At 45.2% G+C, this 19,800-nt stretch overlaps 1 long non-coding RNA gene across 1 annotated transcript; it reads right to left on the bottom strand.

Moving 5' to 3' along the window:
• Window positions 1-4,818: 4,818 nt before the first annotated feature.
• On the bottom strand, window positions 4,819-16,594 carry LOC311521166. Its single transcript, XR_014711821.1, has 3 exons — window positions 16,510-16,594; window positions 6,788-7,002; window positions 4,819-5,276 (listed from the first exon to the last, which is right to left on the bottom strand). It is a non-coding gene; the product is annotated as an uncharacterized lncRNA (long non-coding RNA).
• Window positions 16,595-19,800: the final 3,206 nt, after the last annotated feature.

The following is a 19,800-nucleotide window of genomic DNA, read 5'->3' on the forward strand; positions in this document are numbered from 1 at the left end:
CACAGGTATAAATAGCAGTGTAGATGGTGAGGTGCTACATAGGTGAGTAAAGACATGAATGAACCCTTAGGGGTGTCTCTACTCTCCTCAGCAGTGCCTCCCCTGTTAACAGTGTAGTGTCCTGCTGCCTTCCTCCTGCTGGAGCCTTTCACTGCCTGCCCCCGGCCAGAGCTTCTCACTGCTATGTGTAGCTACACTCGGCAGTGTGGATGCAGCCTGCTTTTCATCGCAGTGCATAGCTACTTGTACCCTACATGCCACCACCAGTGTAGACAAGTCCTTAGAAATTAATGCTATTGGAATTTTCAAAAGAATCTAGGCTCCTATCTGCATCTTTAGGTACCTAAATCCCAGTTCAAAGCTGGCCCTGACTGAGTAAATCCAGGAATTATTTTGGGGAAGTTCTGTGGCTTGTGTTATTCACATTGGTCCCTTCTGGTCTTAAAAATCTTTGAAATCCCAAGGCAGTGCCCTAGCCCCTGTGCCTTTCTTGTTCTTCTCTAAACTGGATGTTTTTTCTGGTTGTGCAGTTTCCAGAATTGAATGCAATATTCCAGGAGGACCACTGCTTGACTGCTCCATGATGTGATACCTTTATGTATACAACTAGGGCTGGCCGTAGCTATCTGGGATGAGTTGGCAAATCATTTTTTTCCCCACCTCCTAGCCAGTCCCTTTTCAATATTGTCACACACCTATGCTCAGGGCTGGTTTAGGGATTTAGGAAGGGGTTAGAGACAGTTATTCCACATAAAGCCCAAATTTAACTGGCTTATTTTGTTCTTACTTCCTTTTTCTGCCACGCTGGCTGCAGCCTCAGATGGTGGGGCTGAGGGAAGCTTTTCCCTCCAGTAAGTTCTTTGGATGTGACGGTGGAAGAGTCTGTTTGTTCGGTGAATGGTGCACGGGCTGGTAGATCCTGTGGCACTGTCTGCTGAGTTTGAGCCTTGATCCTGTGGTGGGTTGGGGGTTGAGCCCCTTAGGACAAAGGCACTTGTGGGGAAGCTGACTTGAGAACTCTACTGGAGATGGGGGAAGGATCTGGGGGGAAGGGACAGGCAAGAGGAGTACGTGTTCAAAAGGAAAAAGAGTTTCACTGTCCCCCTGCAGCTGCCAGAGGGAGCCCCTGTGGTGGAGGGCATGGAGCTAGGCCCCCCTCGCACTGGGAAATGCTTTGCAGGGCCTGTTCCCCAGTTCAAGCTTAGCATGGGGCCTCAAGGAGGGGCAGGACCACTGTGGTGCTTTGCAACAGTTGGGCTGTATCAATAAGGTAGGGGTAAAAGGCAGGTTAGCAGCTGGCCCTGTGGTAGTACTGGGCTCTCCTCTGTTGCAGGAGTTTCTCGAGCTTGGACAGGGGAAGAGAGGAGCCAAGCAGCCTGCTGGGGTGATGATAACTGAAGGTAGAGTAACTCTCCGAACCACACATCATTGTCACAGTTCAAATGGATAACAGGCATTCTGTGTTAGGGGCTGTTGCGGACAAGGGAGAGCAGAGGGAGGACCCTTTGGATGGTTACAAGCACGTTCTTTGGGGGAAAGGGGCACACAGGTTAGCGGGCTGGAACAACTTCAGAAAGACCTATGAGAGTTGGGATTGGGAGCTGGGGACTCAGGAGGCCCCCAGTTGTGAGTAATGAACCAGTTAACAAAGAAAAAGTGGCTAGAGAGAAGGATAAATCAAGCAGTTTAGTAGCAGCGACAAAGCAGTTAACTAGATGCTGTTCGCTAGTACCTGTGCGGGCATAAGTCTTTGTCTAGAAGGTTCTACACATCGCAAGGTGGAACGTGCATTCCACCCTGAGCGTGTGCTGGAGGCAGAGGACCTCTCCGTTTAAGGCGGGATTTGGATCTAGCAGGAATCCAGGAAGCAAGACTAGGTTCTAGGCGTGACACTGAGGGACTGGCAGAGGGGGCCAATCTTTTTGGTCCACAGGGCCTGATATTTATGGTGGTATGGGGGTGCAGTTTTATACTTGTGTGGCATCAGTGTGGAGGGTAGCAGAACTGCAGTCAGGAAGGGGTTTGTTGGTTGATGTCTGTTGTTTGGCTGTGAGGTATTGTTTTGTCACCATCTGTGGTGAAGCCAAGAAAAGATTTTTTTCTGGAGGTTGCTCCTTTTTATTGCAGTTGTTTTTTTCTGGGGGATTTTAATTGTGTGGTTGAGGGATGACAGAACAAAGAAACCTCAATGGTTATGAGCTGATGAAACTTACAAGCAGCGTGTGATGCTGCTGGGTTAAAAGATGTTTTTGGCCATCCTGATTTAAGGAAAGAGGGGATGTTTGCAGTTTTGTTTTTTGGGGGGGAGGGGGGGAATTGGATAGTTGATTGGGCAAGGTATATATGAGAGCTACGTCAGTGATTGGCCGACATATGGAGTGCCGCCTGCAGGTTTCTGACCGCGTGGTCGAAGTTTAGCTTGAGGAGTATGGAACAGTGACCTTTGGCCGCAGTTACTGGAAATTAAATATTGAAATAAGTGAAATTAATTATTCACTTAATAATGCAGTAGCGATTAGAAAGTGTAAAGGCATGTTTATGGCATGAGAAACGCTTCTGGAGTTTTATGCAACCCAGATGGAATGGAGGGAACTGAAAAAGGAGTTCGGTGACTGCTTCCTGTACCTTTTCAGGACGTCTGTATACATCTGATTAAACGTGTTCTGCAGCATTGCAGAGCTGTTTGAGAGAGCTTTACAGTCAACTGCAAACTGGGGGACAGAGAGAAATAAGGGTCTTAGAGGATGTTAAGAAGCAAATGGTTCAGCACCAAAAGGGAAAGCTGGAAACTGCTACTTTTGCAAAGGACTTTAGGACAAAAGGTGGGACAGCTGCCTCTGATATATTTGCAAGATGTAAGGAAAAGAAACTACACTGGGATTATGGGATCCTAGCACAGGCCTGGTCCACAGGGGTCTTGCTGGTATGTTGAGGATAGTGCAGGAATATTATAGTGAGTGTTTCAAGGGACAAAACATTCTTCCTTTCCAGCTGCAGTTTTTGGGTAGTAACGCAGGTTTTCCAGCACTGGCAGGATTTGCTTGTGATGAGGTCAATCGAGGAGATGGAGGTTAGTGCAACTATCTTATCACTGAAGGAGGGAACTTCCCTGGGGGCAGATGGCTTGACCGCAGCCTTTCATTAGATCTTGGTAGTTCCTGTCTCTGTGGGGCTCTCATGTTCTTTCAATGATGCCTTGACTAGCGGGGGATTTGTAAGATATCGGGAGTTGGAGGTGAATTGCCCTTTGGAACACAGATTACAAATTTTGGCTTCCATTTTAGCCAAGAGACTGGGGAAAATAACAGGGAAATGATTGCATCTTAGTCAATCTAATGCACTTAAAGTCAGACTCATTTGTGTAGTTTGCAGGAAATATTTGCAATGGGGCAAATCGGGAGGGTTATGTTGTGGCGTTGGATCAGGCCAAAATTTTGATAGAGTGAACCTGCCTTACTTATGGTTGGTCCTTTCTCAGTATGGTATTTCTCCACAGTTTATTAGCTGGCTGCACCTTTTCTACGTTCATTCAGTATGCGTTCCACTAATAAATGAGTGAAGGGGAGAGGCTGTACAGATGCATTCTGGGGTAAGACAAGGTTTTCCCTGGAGTCCATTGCTGTATTGTTTTTCATAGAATCATAGAAGATTAGGGTTGGAAGAGACCTCAGGAGGTCATCTAGTCCAACCCCCTGAAGAAGGACCAACCCCCTGAAGAAGGACCATTTCCCATTGGCAAATTCAAGCAACAGCATTCCGGCATGGTGGCTCGCAGTTTACGAGAGCGCTACACCAGAGGGTGCGTAAGGAATATTTTTCAGAGCACCATTTAGCAGTACTGAATTGCTCAGAAGATTGTCTCATTGGGGCATTGCTGTACCATTGAAATCACAGCGTTTCCTTCAAGTACAGAGGTATACGGTGGTGAGTATTTCATGGTAAACTGTATGTCAGAGGTAACCTGCAAAGGAAGATAAAGGCTGTCCCCAGGAACCCTGCTCTGAATCAGAGGAGACTATGAAACACTTTTTATTACTCTCATTACTCTTATGTGGTGAGACTTATGGACAATTGGCTTTTGAACTTTTGCAGACACCAGAGGACTCATCATCTGCCTCCCTAAGGAAGGACAAAGATTTGCCATTTATTTTTATTATTTCTTGAGACTTTGGCAGTTGTGAACGCAGTGGTTTTATACTACCTATGGCAGAGCCCCTGCTTGGCCTGGTTCCAGCACAGAACAAGAAACCCGAAACTCTATTTGCTATTTGATGCTATTTGTGCAGTTATTGGTTGCTGGCAATGGTGGAGAAAAAACGAATGAATTTGGCAGAATGGGGTGCAACACGGGGGCCTAAGATACTGTACTGGCCTTCTAGTTTTCAGGATAGAGTCTCAGGTGGGAGGGTTTGAATGGCTTCCTTTTGTCATTCTCATTGTGACTGTAATTTCTGGGTTTTGTTTTGAAGCTTTGATTTCAGTAAACACAGAGAAAATCACTGAAAATGTGGTATTCGAGGTTTTTTTTTTTGGAGGGGAGCTTTTTAATTTTTTTATTTCCCTAGGCTTGCTGTGAATTTTCTAGTAGCTCAGACCCTGCTACAAAGATCTTAATTATACTGAACAGTTGTAAGTGGTGGAAACTATCAGGCGCTGAGAGACAGCACCTGTTACTTGGGTATTGGAGTCTGAATCTCAAATGTACAGCGAATGACACAGCACTTCTTCACATGCTGGCTGTTTGAAAATCCTGACATGATTAGAAATGTTTGTAAATGCCTTGCAAACACAAATATTCTTATGCCAGGATATCCCTTATGTTGCAAATGTCCTCGAATCAACTACTAAAGCTAGTCCCTCTGTTAATCCAGCAGCACAGCAGGAGATTCCAAGGAAGGGGATTCATTCAGACACATCATCAGCTGTTCCTTAAGTGTGTTCCTTAGTGGTTCCACTTCTGTGAAAGGGAGTTCCTCCTTTTTTAGGATCACCATTTAAACATTCCACAGCTCTGAAGTGCTCCACTCTGGGTCCTGGGGATGGCTGGCAGGGTCATGTGGGTAATTTTAGGGTGCAGCTGAAGAATCAGCCCATAATTATGAAGAATCTTAGGGGTTCTCACCGTTGTGTTACAGTTCTGCTGTCTAGACACTGCAGATGCCACCAGGTTTTAAACCAGCGTTGGAAACACAGACTTTGTATGCTTATGGTAAAAATGTAGATTACTATTAGTTATTTTCTGTTTCTTCTCAGAGACTAGTATTCACTTTTTCCTTCTAGAATAGAATAAAAATAGTTAAATGTCACTCATCCCCTACTAACAACACACACACACTCATATATATATACCATGCATAGAATAAGACAAACTACAGAGGGAAGATTATGCATAATATAAGCTAACACTGTATATAGAATTCCTTACTAGTAATATTTCCAGCAGTCAAGGATACATTGGGAAACAGACACATAGTCCCAAGTAATTCAGCACTTAGTCTGGAAGCTGTTTGGGGCAGGAGCTGTCTCTTTGTTTTGTGTTTTTTACAGTGCCTAGTCCCTGCCTGGGATTGCTAGGTGCTACAATAATAAATAATATTATTTAAGGGAACAGGTTGGTGGAGAAGTTCAAGTCCTAGATCCCAATTCAGTTATACTGGTATAATTCTGGAGAAACTTCTATGACTTCTAATCTTCAGCTGAGATCAGAACCTAGCCTTCAGTTTAAGGATGCTTTATACCATACGGCACCAAACTCTTCTCTCACTCTCCCATTGACTTCAATGGAGTTACATCAGCGTATCTGAAAGGAGAACGTGGACCAGTGTCTCAGATCTGATCCCAATATAGCATTCAACTGTTGAATCATTCATAGATGGGTCAATTCAAGGTCAGAAGAGACTGTTCTGTTCATGGATGAGTCCCTGATCTCAAGCTCCAACCTTGTGGGTGCTTCTCCTTCTGTTATTGTCTTTGTTCTGCTTCTCTCTGGTGTAGATAACTTTTAGGTGGGATTTTTCAAAAGCACTCGTTACTGGCCCAGCTCCACACACATTGAAGTCTCAATAGGCGCTTTACTGTTGTCTTCAGTGGGAGCAGAGTTAGGCCAACACTGAGTGCTTTGCCAGATCCTGCCTTTAAAATCCAGCTAAACCCCTGGCCATTTCAAAATCTTTAGTATAATCACAAATCTGAAGAAATTATCCATTGATTCGTAGTAGTTGCTGCCGTGGACAGGAACTGCTAGGATCCCAGCCCTTTTGCCAATCGGGCTCCTTATTCAGGGGCTCACTCGTCTTTGAAAACATTGGCTTACAGTAATTGGTGCCTTAGAAATACCTATGATAAACCATAACAACATGTTAAACCTCTCACGTACCAGAAAGTGGGTTAAAATATGTGGGGCCCCTTCTCAATATGCACAATTGACCCGGAAATAGGTGAAACAGTAACCTGAAGCAGTGTCTCCGACCTTCATTGAAACAAGTTCTGTTGTTCAGAAAAATATATAAAGGAAGCCCTTTGGAGCAGGGACCATATGTTGTTCTGTTTGTACAGCACCTAGCGCAATGGGGTCCATGACTGGGGCTTCTATGTGTTACCTCCGTATAAATACTACTACTACAGCATACGGTCGCTCTCCAGTTCCGGGATGCAGTTTGGTGTCATTGGAGTTCAAGGATTACACTGAAAGTTAGTTATTCAGTGTACACGCCACCCCTTTACTCGCACTGTGACAGCCATGTTGGAATTCCGCCCAGGCTGCGTGTTCAAACTCCCATTCACTTACCTGAGACTGGGATGTAATGTGCAGACATCAGAAGGGATAGCTTTCCATGCCATACCATGGCTTACCATGTAAGATGACTGTTACGATGGAAATATTCTTACTCTAGGAGGTGGCTAGTTTCTTCTCGGTCGCACCCACTGTAAGTAGGGACACACTCGTGTGACTGAAAGTTGGGATCTGCTCTCGTGCATAAAACCACAGGTCAGCAACATTTTCTATAGTCAGGGAAGAGATGAGGAATTAGGCGACCTGAGTGCTTTCTGTTCCCAAACCTGTTACTAACTTGCTGTGTGAAACTAGTTATGAAGTAAAAGGAAAAGGAGGACTTGTGGCACCTTAGAGATTAACAAATTTCTTTTTGCAGATACAGACTAACACGGCTGCTACTCTGAAACCTGTTTATGTAGTGACCGTTATGAAATGGTGGTAATATATGACTATCTCCATCAAGTCTCTGGCACCTAGCAGCTCTCGAACCATAGCCGTAGGAACTTGGTACAGAGAGGAATTGTCAGACTAGGGCAGAGCAGGGGTCTGTCCTGTCCCATATCCTGCCTCCAACAGAGGGCAGTACCAGTTGCTTCAGAGGAAGATACAAGAAACCCTGTAGTAGGCAGTGATTGGATAACCTGCTCCCAGGGAAAATGTCTGATTCCTTGATGCACAAGGGTTTATAGCCCTTCCAAAACTCATAATATTTTTGAATCCTTACTATTATAACTCCAGATGTTCTCATCATCCAGCTATATAAAGTCTGACTTTTTAAAAACCCTGTTAAGCTCTTGGCCTTAATGATGCAGTATGTAAGGGCTCCATTATGGCCCCTGTATTGTTATCTGATACATTAGCTTGAGATTTGCTTCTGTCCCTTTGCTCTCTCACACTCAAAATATCATGCCATTGCTTTGGTACAACACCTGCACCTATTACTTTGCAATGTTCAAAGTACCATTTTGCACACTCAAGCAACAAATCAGCTTTGGAAACAATAACGAGGCATTTCTACTGTGTTCTGCAAATGTTTGCTAATGCTAGAAACTGGGGGCATTATCTGAAGAACGTCTGGCAGGTTAGTCTCAGGGATGGTAGCTTGAATCTTGCTTCTGTGACGATCCAAAAGCTGGAAGGCAACTAAATGTTGCGTCTTTCATATGCTGTCTGTAAATCTAACACCAGCTTATCCCAGTTCCCAAAATAAAACGCATTACTGTTGATCTGAATGTTCTTATGTCTCTCTATTTAGAGACATTAGAATCAGGTCAGCTAGATGCAGTCACCGCGCCCAGAATTAGCACATTGCTACTATTATTATTTCTCTGATAGCAGCATCTAGGGGCTCAGGCAAGATTAGGGCGCTGTGCTAGGTGTTATACAACACAGAGAGAGAGTCTCAGCATCTAAGAGCTTACAGTGTAAACACACAAGGCAGACGAAGGGTGGGAGAAAGGAAGTATGGTTCCCATTATGCAGATGGGGAATTGAGGCGCAGGGAGATTAAGTGACTTGCCCAAGGTCACACACACAGCCTGTGGCAAAGTCAGGTAATGAACTCTCATCTCCTGAATGCTCAACCAAATGACCATTCTTACCCCCTTTTAAATGTCATGCTGATTTTATTTAGCATATCTTTTCAGGCACGTTTCAGAATGGGCTTTGGTTAAGGAACCCCAGCAAACAAGCTTCTCTTTTGTTTTGATTGCAACTACCCTCCACCAGCTGTGAGAGAAGGCAAGTATTTTAGTTGAGCAGTGTGCTTCTTCTGGCTGGGACACCCATCTTTCCTTGATCGGTGGTAGCAAACCAAATGATAAGGAAGGAACGCAATGCTAGTCTGCTTTGCTTTCCACGTTGGGCTAAAAAGCCACCTTGTGCACGTTGCCATTATTACTGGCCATCACAAATGCTGCTGAGCAGGAAATGTTCGGTCACAAGCCCTGTGGCTGTTAATAACCCAGACGATGTGCAGAGCAGTCACATTGCTCAACACCTAATAAGCTCAAAGCCCATAAAAAGTCATCCTTTAAAACAAAATTTATTGTTTGTATTACAGTGCAGCTAGAGAACCGCATCACGATCAGGGCCCAAGGACTGCTCATACCCATAGTCATAGACTGTGCCTGCCCCAAAGAGCTTGCAATCCAAGTAGAGATGACAGACATGGTTGAAGAGACAACAGAGATTATGTCTTGCATCAGGGCAAACAGAAGAACAGTGGCAGAGCTGGAAATAAGATGCCTGATTATTCAGCTCACAGCTGAACTGAGGCCTATAATCCCTTGCTCGTCAATTCAAGTCAGCTAATTTGCTTGACATATTAGCTTTGCAATTCCTCTAATGCCCAAGTACCCCAACATGGTTTCCAATAGACAGTCATGAAGGGAGAGAACTCCTTAAGCCTCGGTGCCAAAAGCTACAGAACAAGATACATGGTGCATCCATGTCATTGTGCTGTTTCCATGGAAGTTTTGTAATATGGTCTTCATGTTCCCTGATGCCCCCTCCCTACTATGGGCATTTCCGGTCTCGGAGGGAAGTTGCTGGTTCCAGACTCTCCAAAAATCTTCATTCTTCAATAGCACAAAGGCAGCCCCTGGCAGCTGTCATCTGCTGATCTGCACATGCTTGGTAACTTGCTTTGCTGGGTGACATGTTGGCTAGCTGCCAGTTTGAAGTTAAGATGGACTAGAACTTGCTGAGAAGCAGCTACAGAGAAAGGAAAGCTGCTTATTTCATGGTGTGGAGATTGCAAGCAAATGAGAAATGCTGTTACAGTGAAGAGCAAAAACGATGTCAACAGGCCAAATTCCCTGTTGGTGCAAATACATGAAACTCCATTCATGTTCGTGGAGCTGTGCACAATTACACCATCAGATAATTTGGCCCCCAAAGGTCAGAACACATGCCACTGACTACATCTGGAAAACTCAAAAACCATCTTCTTGTGTTTGAGTTAAAGAAGTATGGGCTGGAAGAATGGACTATAATGTGGATAGAAAGCTGGCTAGATTGTCGGGCTCAATGGGTAGTGATCAATGGCTCCGTGTCTAGTTGGCAGCAGGTATAAAGCGGAGTTCCCCCAAGGGTCAGTCCTGGGCCTGGTTTTGTTTAATATCTTCATAAATGATCTGGAGGATGGTGTGGATTGCACCCTCAGCAAGTTTGCAGATGACACTAAACTGGGAAGAGTGGTAGATACACTGGAGGGTAGGGATAGGATACAGAGGGACCTAGACAAATTAGAGAATTGGGCCAAAAGAAATCTGATGAGGTTCAACAAGGACAAGTGCCGAGTCCTGCACTTAGGATGGAAGAATCCCATGCACCGCTACAGACTAGGGACCGAATGGCTCGGCAGCAGTTCTGCGGAAAAGGACCTAGGGGTTACAGTGGACGAGAAGCTGGATATGCGTCAACAGTGTGCCCTTGTTGCCAAGAAGGCTAACGGCATTTTGGGCTGTATAAGTAGGGGCATTGCCAGCAGATCGAGGGACGTGATCATTCCCCTCTATTCAACGACATTGGTGAGGCCTCATCTGGAGTACTGTGTCCAGTTTTGGGCCGCACACTACAAGAAGGATGTGGAAAAATTGGAAAGCATCCAGCGGAGGGCAACAAAAATGATCAGGGGGCTGGAGCTCATGACTTCTGAGGAGAGGCTGAGGGAACTGGGATTGTTTAGTCTGTGGAAGAGAAGAATGAGGGGGGATTTGATAGCTGCTTTCAATTACCTGAAGGGCGGTTCCAAAAAGGATGGAGCTCGGCTGTTCTCAGTGGTGGCAGATGACAGAACAAGGAGCAATGGTCTCAAGTTGCAGTGGGGGAGGTCTAGGCTGGATATTAGGAAACACTATTTCACTAGGAGGGTGGTGAAGCACTGGAATTGGTTACCTAGGGAGGCGGTGGAATCTCCATCTTTAGAGGTTTTTAAGGCCCAGCTTGACAAAGCCCTGGCTGGGATGATTTAGTTGGGGATGGGTCCTGCTTTGAGCAGGGGGTTGGACTAGATGACCTCCTGAGGTCCCTTCCAACCCTGGTATTCTATGATTTAATTTGAGGGGCACAGGGACATCAGCTCTACTTAAACATTTTTTTTCTTTCCATCATTTTGTTGCTGAGAGTTCACCCCAGATAAATTCTTCTGGGGTTGGTAAGGTTTTTACACGCTTGCTTTGTAGTACAAAGCTGCCAAAGGGTAACTTAAAACACATCCTACCTTTCCATATAGGGTTGGTTGCCTCCGACTGGATTGTAGCAATTTTATGTGCCTTGTGTACGCCAAGTGTAACAATTTCCAACACCCGAGACCCGCACGAGAACACAAACTGGCCTGGGGCCTGGGCATTCAGCTTTCCCTGCTCGTGTCCTACAAGGGACTGCAGCATAAGCAGTGCCAGGTAGGTATAAAAGCTGTAGTATCTGTATACAGTCTCTGCTAGGCCATAGATTTAGCATTCAGGGGTGGGGGGAGATTATGTGCATTGAACTTGAATGCTTTTTTTTATAGCTTCTTAGATTTTTAAGGCCAGAGGAACCATTAGATCCTCTAGTCTGACTTTCTATCTATCACAAAAATTTCCCTGATACTGAGCCCAGTAACTTGTGTTCGACTAAAGCATCTGTTCCAGAAAGTCTTGATTGGAAGACAGAAAGAGATGGAGAATCCATAACTTCCCTTAGTAGTTTGTTTCAATGTTTAATCACCCTCCACATTAAAAATATGTGCCTTGTTTCTAATCTGAATGTGTCTGATGTTTGCTGTCAGCCATGCGTGCTTATGCTTTGCTGCTATATTGAAAAGCCCTTTAGTACCCTGTATTTTATCCTTCTTAAAGAACTTTTAAGGGGAGTAAGTGTGATTGAGTTGTTACACTAGGGGGCTAGGAGGCACCAAATTTACAATTGCTTCAAGGAAATACACCCTCTCCCTCCCACACTGCATAATTAACATGTGGAACTCACTGCCACAAGATATCCCTGAAGCCAAGAATTTAGTAAGATTCATATATGCACTGGCCATTCATATAGATAAGACATCCACAGTTACATTACATTTGATTATAAAAAATACCCCCAAGCCACATGGAAATATGGCAGGAATGTAAACTTTCATGCTTTGTAGTACAAGCCAGACTGATTAATGGGGGTTAGGCAGAAGCTGCCTCTATAAATAGGTTATTTCATAACTCCCCATGTGAGATGCAAACCACTGTGGGAGACAAGAAAATGGTCTAGGTCGGTCATTGGGCTGATCTATGATTTTTCAGTCTTTTTCCCCAGTGTAGTCTTTGCCGGTGTCTCCCGTCTGTAAAACTGGTCACAGTAATACGTGCCCACGTGATAGGGGTGTTGGGACATTAATTAATGTTTATAACATGTTTTGCAAGTTGTTTATGAAAGGTGCTATGTAAAATAACCTATCATCAAACCAATAAGAATGTGAAGCTCTTTATACTTCTGTCCTAAGTGACCATTGTGGCACTTGAGGCTACATCTTGGACCTTCATTCAGACACACTTGGCCTGATTCTCTTCTCCCTTATACCAGTTTTTACACCAGTATAACTCCACTGAATTCAGTGGAATTATTCCTTTTTTGCACTAGTGTGAATGGAGAATCAAGTCCTTTCACTGCAACCTCACCATGAACTGGTGTGACAGAGCCGCAGTTTGACAACTAGAGCATCCCTCCAGTCTTGTTTCAAAAACGGAAGGGGAGGCTAGGTTTTGTTAATTGAAGTGACTGCAGCTGCTGTCACTTCAGCATTGTTCTGCACTGTGATGCACCCCGCAATGGCCTCCCCGTTCCACACTGAGCACTTGGGATGTGTTTTCTTGGGAAGTCCCATCACAGTGCATTAAATAAATCAAAGCATCTTTCCAGAGTTGGGAGGAAGCATATGGAGGACTCTCCAGGCCCTAGTGAAAGAATGTCTTGCTGTTACAGTTTGTCCTTAGCAGGAGAAGCAGGGTGGTGGTTTTAGGATTAAGCCATTAGCTTGTATACAGGAGATCTGCGTGTGATTGCCAGCCTGGCCAAAGGTTTTTTTGTTGGACCTTGGGCAAGTCACAGACAGTGTATACATCTGAGGAAGTGAGCTGTAGCTCACGAAAGCTTATGCTCTAATAAATTTTAGTGTCTAAGGTGCCACAAGTCCTCTTCTTTTTTTTGGATTTTCTAAAGCACTTGCCACTGAAATCACGGGAGCCACTGGCTTCTGTTGGATCAGAGTTAGGCCTTTTAAACGGCTCCCTTAATCTCTCTGGGCCTCAAGTCCCCAGCTGTAACATGGGGCTGACCATACTTTGTTTCTCCTTCTAGTTCTGTGTCTGCTCTATTGAAGTCCCAATTCAGAAAGGCATCCCTACTCAGGACACCACTTAAGGATGTGCTGAGCCTTAGCTGTGTGTGTAAGTCCCGTTGAAATCCATTGACCTTAAGCATGCACCTAAGTAAAGTCTGTGTAGGGCTTCTGTTTTGGGAGTGTATTAATTTGGGGGTCTTGTTTTTGAGTTTTATGTAGAAGTCCAAAATGTGGGGTTCTTTCGGTGCTTTCGCTTTGGACGCACGGTCATAAATAGCGTATGTTACATACGTTACTCACTGCAGTGGTGTATACAGTAACGTGTAATCTCTTTGTGATGTGCCCTTTAACATATTACTGGCACAACCAACGTTAGTTAAAGTGGGAACCTTTTGTGTGCACCACCAGGGGTTACGCAGACCAACCAGCGCACAGCACATTAGAACTCACCCCCCCGCATCACTGCGCTGTGTAGACAAGCCCATAAACACACGTAACCATTTCAGGTGTTTTTCCAGTATTGGTTGAATAAACACCATTTTTTTAATTGGAGGTGCTTTATCGGTAAACTACAAGCTCTAGGCGTGTACTTGAGTGCTGGTCTGAATGTGGATGATATAGATATGTATGTAAGTGCTTTTCTGAATTTGACCCTTAGTGTCCAGGGCAGGAACTGTCTCTTGATGTTTGTATGTACAGCACCTAGCACAATGGGACCCTGAGCTTGGTTGAGGCTTCTACTGGCTATGATAATATAAATAGTAAATAAGAAGAAGACTAAATTTTGGGAACAATGGCTACAGAAAAGCACTCTGGCAAATACAACACTGTGGCATGGTTCCTGCAGAGAAGTTGAAATATTTAACCAGAGCTATGAAGTTAAATGGGAATTCTTCTGTCAGAAAATGTCAGATATCTCTTCCCCGCCCCCCCTCCCTTTAGTTTTGTTTTCAGGCCAGCTAGGCTAAAAAGTTAATGCAAGGCCTGGATGAGAAAGTAAGGCTGGACAAACTCCTCCCACAAAGTCCTGTGGGTTGGGGCTCTGGGGAAGGAATTATCCATGAGGATTTTCTCACAGAGTTCATTCCTCCAGAAGGTGTGGTGTGTTCCCTGACCTCACGAACAGGCCATGGGCCCTGCCCTCACAAACCCCACGTGTTTCCAGAGATTCCTGGGAAGCCAAGGCTAGAGGGAGGCCCCATGCCTTTTGCCCTTAGGCTGCCCCGGACTTAGGGGAACACAATCTCCTCCTGGCAGCAGCAGCTCCCGGGAGGAGCTGGGAGAAGTGAGCTCAGTAGAAAAAATAATAAAGGCCCAGGCCTGAGCTCCCTGAAGACAGAGGAGAACAAGATGCATCCTCCTTCCTCCCATTGGCCCTTCAAGCCCCCTCTACCCACGTGGTCCCTGGATCCGCCATGGAGCTTGGAGAGGGTTTTCCAACATGGGTGGACCTGGGAGTGGGAGGGGGGATGTATGAGCCCACCCTGAGGACCTCAGGATTTTGACCCAATGTATTAAAACAAACAAACAAACAAAAAAGAACACAGTAGTAAAGCAGACAAGTAATGCTGTGGTTTTCAACCTGCAGCCCAATCAGCCCAGAGCCGCAGCCCACGTGACATCCTCAGGGCCATACAGGTAGCATTGGATGCGGCCCACAATGGTAAATAGGTTAAGAACCACTGAATTAATGGTTCCTCGCCTCAAGCGGCCCTATTCAAACATGGGTCAGAGGCAAAGTGGGGTGTGATTACTGGAAAGATTGAAGCAATTAATATTTCAATTCCGTTTATTTACATATATTTCAAATTCTGTGCACAGTGATTTATACACGCTACTACTTAATCAGTATGTGAATTATAATGGAATAGAGACAAAGAGAGCAAGTTTGCACTGCTCCGTGTTTACCATTTGTTATCTCTCTGTGTTTATTTATATCCATCCATACACACACACTTGTGTCTGCATGCATATTATCCTCCACCTCGTGCTGGTTAAATAATGGTCTGTCAGCCCCTACCTTATTATGATAATACCTGGAGACCAAGCTCCTATGAATGTATGCAGTGGTTCATGATGGAGCAGTTTTTCACATTCACACATGCTAATTACCAAGCTCAGCTAAGTGTTACAAGACACCTGATCTTGGTTTTTGCCGTATATTAAATACCATATTGCGATCTGTTATGACTCAGCTGCCCACTCTAAATGGACCCAGGGGGGAGGGATTTGGAGCCAAATCAAATATGGATCCTGTCTCATTTAAAAATGAGGCATTCTGGTTTATAAGTGATCCCTGAAGACAGTTTGGCTCCACTTTAGATCCAAATGCTGAATCAAAATCTTACAAAGCACATGGAAAACAAATACAAAAGGGTAATGGCTGAAGCAAAGTCATTTATAAATGCAAAGGCATATTCATAGAGCATGTTTTACTTGATTTCTCTAGCTCTAGGAAGTCAGCATAGTCTAGAGAATAAGGTACTGGACTGGGATCAGGTGAGCAGGCTTCTGTTCCCAGCTCTGCTACAGACTTGCAACATGACCTCAGGCACATCACTTCACCTCTGTTTCTCCTCCCACCCTTTGTCTGTCTTGTCTATTTAATTTGTATGCTGTTTGAGGCAGGGGCTTTGTATCTGTGCCTAGCAGAGTGGAACCCCAATCTATGTTGAGGCTTGTAGGTGCTACTGTAATTATAATTGTGCCACACGAGTCTCCCTGGATATAACAATGCACCAATTCTGTACACCAAATGGTATGTGACTACAATAGTCTCCAGACAGTGAATTTACACACTGGTAACATTTATCTTTCTGTGACCATGCAGGTTGACCTGCATCAAGGTTGATTCCCCACTCTGGCACTTCGAGTGCAGAAGGTGGGGGCCCACAAGGATTCTAAAAATTAATACTGGCCACTCCAGACTGGTATTAAACTCCCAAGGTTACAGTTTCTCTTTGACCTTGGATGGGTAGATGCTGCCACCACCCAAGTGAAAAAACCCTTTTGGAACCCAGGAAGGCGCACTTGGGAATTCCACCCTGTGAGGTACCCTCAAGCCCTTTCACCCCCCCTCTGGGGAAGAGCGGAGAAAGAAAAACAAAGGAAATCAGCTGTTGCCACCAGCTAATTCAACAACATCGGCACAAACCTCTTAGGACACAAAAATCCAATCCTGTTCTTAAAGGTAAATTCTATTAAAAACAAAAAGAAAGAAAATACATCTGGAACATAGTCTATTGCTAGATTTAAAAAGAGTAAATACAATAAAGCATCAAGAATGGTTTTCTTGAGGTCCAGCTTAATGGTTACAAGTGAAACAAAAGCATTTGGGGGTTAGCACAGAGGAGTCCACAAGCCTTACAGAAATAAGAGATAAACCTAATCGCGTCTCCTAGACATTTCCTAATCTACTTACATATCTGGGGTTTCAAAGGAGTAGTTTCTAGGTATGATTTGATGATTTTTCATACCTGGCGCAAGCTCTTACAGCATAGCTCTGCCCTGTCCCTGCTCTGCAGCAGAACAACCCAGACAGACAAAAGGGGAGTCTTGTTTCAATTTTAAAAAGTTCTAGCCTTTCCATTGGCTCTTTTGGTCAGATGCCCACTCCCTTCCTTTTACCTATGGACTTTTTAACTCTTTACAGGTACAGCAAGAAGAGAACAGCTACTAACAGGGACTTTATAGCTGGTTGGCTGGCTAGGTATCCATAAAAGATAGCTACTTCCCACCCTTCATTTATCACAATCTGTATGCCCATTTTGAGTATACTTTTGTTTGCCTACTTTCTTACAACACAAATAGCAGGACAGGGGCGGGAACCACCAATGCACTGTGCTTTCAATCCTGAGCTCAGACGACAACCAAGCAAGATGTTTAATACTGAAGCAAGAAATGGGCTCCCTTTTGGAGCTGAATGACTTTATGACAGCACAGTTGAAAATATTGAGAGGCACATGTCTCTACTTGCCATGGCCCAGATTGGGACACAGTGTGTGACACAGACCCCAAGTGAAGGACACCTGAATCATAGAATCTCAGGGTTGGAAGGGACCTCAGGAGGTCATCTAGTCCAACCCCCTGCTCAAAGCAGGACCAATCCCTAACTAAATCATCCCAGCCAGGGCTTTGTCAAGCCAGGCCTTAAAGACCTCTAAAGATGGAGATTCCACCACCTCCCTAAGTAACGCATTCCAGTGCTTCACCACCCTCCTAGTGAAATAGTGTTTCCTAATATCCAACCTAGACTTGAGACCATTGCTGCTTCTTCTGTCATCCGCTACCACTGAGAACAGTCTAGATCCATCCTCTTTGGAACCCCCTTTCAGGTAGTTGAATGCAGCTATCAAATCCCGCCTCATTCTTCTCTGCTGCAGACTAAACAATCCCAGTTCCCTCAGCCTCTCCTCATAAATCACATGTTACAGTCCCCTAATCATTTTTGTTGCCCTCCCCTGGATGCTTTCCAATTTTCCCACATCCTTCTTGTAGTGTGGGGCCCAACACTGGACACAGTACTCCAGATGAGGCCTCACCAATGTCGTCGAATAGAGGGGAACGATCAAGTCCCTCGATCTGCTGGCAATGCCCCTACTTATACAGCCCAAAATGCCTTTAGCATTCTTGGCAACAAGGGCATGCTGTTGACTCATATCCAGCTTCTCGTCCACTGTAACCCCTAGGTCCTTTTCTGCAGAACTGCTGCCGAGCCATTCGGTCCCTAGTCTGTAGCGGTGCATGGGATTCTTCCATTCTAAGTGCAGGACTCTGCACTTGTCCTTGTTGAACCTCATCAGATTTCTTTTGGCCCAATTCTCTAATTTGTCTAGGTCGCTTTATAGCCTATCTCTACCCTCCAGTGTATCTACCACTCCTTCCAGTTTAGTGTCATCTGCAAACTTGCTGGGGGTGCAATCCACACCATCCTCCAGATCATTTATGAAGATATTAAACAAAACCAGGCCCAGGACTGACCCTTGGGGGAACTCCGCTTTATACCTGCTGCCAACTAGACATGGAGCCATTGATCACTATCCATTGAGCCTGACGATCTAGCCAGCTTTCTATCCACCTTATAGTCCTTTCATTCAATCCGTACTTCTTTAACTTGCTGGCAAGAATACTGTGGGAGACAGTGTCAAAAGCTTTGCTAAAGTCGAGGAATAACATGTCCACTGCTTTCCCCTCAACCACAGAGCCAGTTATCTTGTCATAGAAGGCAATTAGATTAGTCAGACATGACTTGTCCTTGGTGAATCCATGCTGACTCTTCTGATCACTTTCCTCTCCTCTAAGTGCTTCAGAACTGATTCCTTGAGGACCTGCTCCATGATTTTTCCAGGGACTGAGGTGAGGCTGGCTGGCCTGAAGTTCCCAGGATCCTCCTCCTTCCCTTTTTTAAAGATGGGCACTACATTAGCCTTTTTCCAGTTGTCCAGGACTTCCCTGGATTGCCATGAGTTTTCAAAGATAGTGGCCAATGGCTCTGCAATCACATCCGCCAACTCCTTTAGCACTCTCGGATGCAACGCATCCGGCTCCATGGACTTTTGCTTGTCCAGCTTTTCTAAATAGTCCCGAACCACTTCTTTCTCCACAGAGGGCTGGTCACCTCCTCCCCATGCTGTGCTGCCCAGTGCAGTAGTCTGGGAGCTGACCTTGTTCGTGAAGACAGAGGCAAAAAAAGCATTGAGTACATTAGCTTTTTCCACATCCTCTGTCACTAGGTTGCCTCCCTCATTCAGTAAGGGGCCCACACTTTCCTTGACTTTCTTCTTGACGCTAACATACCTGAAGAAACCCTTCTTGTTACTCTTAACATCTCTTGCTAGCTGCAACTCCAAGTGTGATTTGGCCTTCCTAATTTCACTCCTGCACCCCCGAGCAATATTTTTATACTCCTCCCTGGTCATTTGTCCAATCTTCCACTTCTTGTAAGCTTCTTTTTTGTGTTTAAGATCAGCAAGGATTTCACTGTTGAATGTGTCTCATGCAGGGACGGTCACAGATGCAGAGGCTCTGTGCTATACCCCAGCTTTTAAACAGTCCCTTGGAGGTACCCCTTCAACGCACCAGACCCACCAAAGGATCCCACTCGTCCCCAAGGATAGCCTTCACAATCTCAATGCCTCCTAAGCTCCAGCATTCCTGCTGCTCACCATGAGCTCTTCCTGATAAGTCCCACTGAGACTGACTCGTATTCGAAGGCTTTCACCCTCTCCAGAGATCAGTGCACCTCAGCAAGTAATTGCAGTGACACCAGCCAGCTTCTTCAAATGAGAGCAGGATTTCTGAGTCAACTGGAATACAGCTCCGGGAAGACCTTAAGTTAACATAGAGAAGCAAAGTTAAGACATAGTCCCTACTGGCTAATGCTTGGTCTCCCATAAGCCAAGCCACTGTGGGAACCAGCTTGATTTTCTGGCTCTGGCTCTGTCAGTCTCAGGTGAGAACTTCCTGTTCTTTGTGAGCTCAGCTCTTAACACACAGACACCTGCTAGCCACCATTTGGCCCTGCAGAGTCCTGCTGAGTTCACACTGGAGCTTCCCACTGTTCAGTGTTAGCCATTCGTGTTCCCATTGGCTTTCTGGATCGGCCATTGAGATGGGTTGGTTCTAGCTAACCCTGAACAACCCATTGATACAGAACATCCCCATTTTTGTCTCACAGGGAGGTTAAAATGCTGTGGGATTCCCCCCCCCCCCC

The sequence above is a fragment of the Lepidochelys olivacea genome (genome assembly GCF_965140295.1).
Source record: "Lepidochelys olivacea isolate rLepOli2 genome assembly, chromosome: 5".
NCBI classification, from domain to species: domain Eukaryota; kingdom Metazoa; phylum Chordata; order Testudines; family Cheloniidae; genus Lepidochelys; species Lepidochelys olivacea.